Genomic DNA, 2,140 nt, shown 5'->3' with positions numbered 1-2,140 from the left:
ATACATACATACATACATACATACATACATACATACATACATACATACATACATATTCGCCACCTCAGAGTTACAATGTTCTATCTGACATTTTTGGTCGTTTTGAGTTACAAAGACAATGATCTCAGAAACAAAATGTTCTTTCTGCTTTATTAAAATAGTAGAATATTATTCGGAGTCGTTATCAAAATATTTAAAGAATTGCATTCTTAAAAGCTTGACATGCAGTGAAACAAAAAAATTATGACGTCAAATTTCTCCAACACTAGGTACTGAGCAGATAGAACTTTGTAATTCTGAGGTAGCAACATTATAAGAATTAAACGCGCTTTTTAACAAAGCGGAGTTATTTTGGACTACGTTTCCAATTTCATACTTGCCCCCAAAAAGTAGCTCCCTCAAAAGTTTCACAGCTTATTTGGATTTCCTTTCCCGTAATTCGTGGTTTTGGGGTGGGGGTACTCCCTCCAGCGAACAAAAGTTGCGGGTAGCTTTTTTGGGCTCAAGGGCCACGAACAACAACATCCGCGGCCTTACTGGGGTCATTCAATTATCGACTGACCTCACTGTCCGCGCCCATTGGGGTCATTTGGGTCGCTGACCTGTTATAAAATACTGTAAAACACTGCTTTTTTTCTCAAGCAAATGTTCGTGAAATCCTATAGTTAGTTCACGAATGAAAAACACCATAAAACGGAACGACTGTGAAAACAACCTGCTGTTACAGCCAAGAATTGTGTATGCTTGATTGAAGCTGTGTTTTTCCTTATATTATAATTAGATGTTTCTAACCCAAGCGGGCGTGGAAATAAAAACAATCTGCCATCTACATTCATAGATCTAGAGAGAGAGAGAGAGAGAGAGAGAGAGAGAGAGAGAGAGAGAGAGAGAGAGAGAGAGAGAGAGAGAGATGAGAGAGGGGGGTTGGGTCGCTTTTTGGGGGGCAAGGGGCATTAGTAGTTTGTTGGTTTGTTTGTTTGTTTGTTTGTTTGTTTGTTTGTTTGTTTGTTTGGGGGGCAGTTTTTCTTTTGGTAAGAATCTAATTCTACGCAAGAATTGCTCCAGAGAAGAAGTGAAAACTTTCGTTCACATCTACGATATCTTCAACACAGCTCTCCTTCTCACCGGTTTGCAGACTGTAGACATGGGGTCCGGTCTGACGATGGGTAGACCCCCCCCCCCTTTTCCGAAACGCCACAGAGGCTGACAGACACGCCTTCCAAATTACTTCGTGGTACCTTACTAAGGCTTACCGTGTGTTGGCCTCAAACAAAACAACACAAAACAAAATAGCTTCTTTTCTGTCGCTCCCAGCAGAGACAACTGGAGACTTTTTCTTCTGTATCCTAGTGGAGTCCCACAGTGCGTTTCGAGAGCTTTTATGCCTGTCAGATCGTGGAATGTTAAAAAAGAAAACTCAGCGCTGGGAGCTTTTGTATTGGTATCAGAGGGGTGTTGGTCGACGGCCTCGTGAGGATGGTTAATTTCTGTTAATAAATGTGTGTGCGTGCGCGTATGTGTGAACGTGTGTGTGTGTGTGTGTGTGTGTGTGTGTGTGTGTGTGTGTGTGCGTGTGTCTTTGTTTGATTCTATAACACTATTTTAGTCAATCCATTCTTCTAGTATGTTAGAGTATTACAAATCTGTCACGCTCACAAAAAAACTATATTTATTAAGTCCAGATCAGACAGTGGTTTTAGACAGACTCACAAATTGGTACCTTGAGCAAGAGAAACGATGATGAAGACTATGAGAGGAGAAATACAATCAAATTTCCTGCGACTAGTCGCGAAGGCTGACTTGTATGACAGGGTAATCAAAGTGGGACAAAGAACCAGATAAGTATGAGGAAACACTCAAAAAGCTTTCCCACAAAAGGGTCATAATTAACTAAACTTCTTATTCGAGGCGGTATCAGTGAGTTGTGAATGTAAGCAAATCCTGATCGAATTCGTTGGTGTGAGTTCACCGCTAAAATAATCGAGAAAATATCTCATTTATTGATATTTTTTCTAACTTTGGGCAAAACGTAATCATAATTTTTAAACGCGAACTAGTAATAATGGTGTCATTTTAAAAAAAATTGTAAATTTAACTAAAGATATGAAACGCGAACAGAAGATAAAGAAGCAGAGATAAC

This window comes from Aplysia californica, unplaced genomic scaffold (genome assembly GCF_000002075.1).
Source record: "Aplysia californica isolate F4 #8 unplaced genomic scaffold, AplCal3.0 scaffold00265, whole genome shotgun sequence".
NCBI classification, from domain to species: Eukaryota; Metazoa; Mollusca; class Gastropoda; order Aplysiida; family Aplysiidae; genus Aplysia; species Aplysia californica.
The sequence above is the reverse complement of the archived record's forward strand: the minus strand, read 5'-3'. Positions refer to the sequence as shown.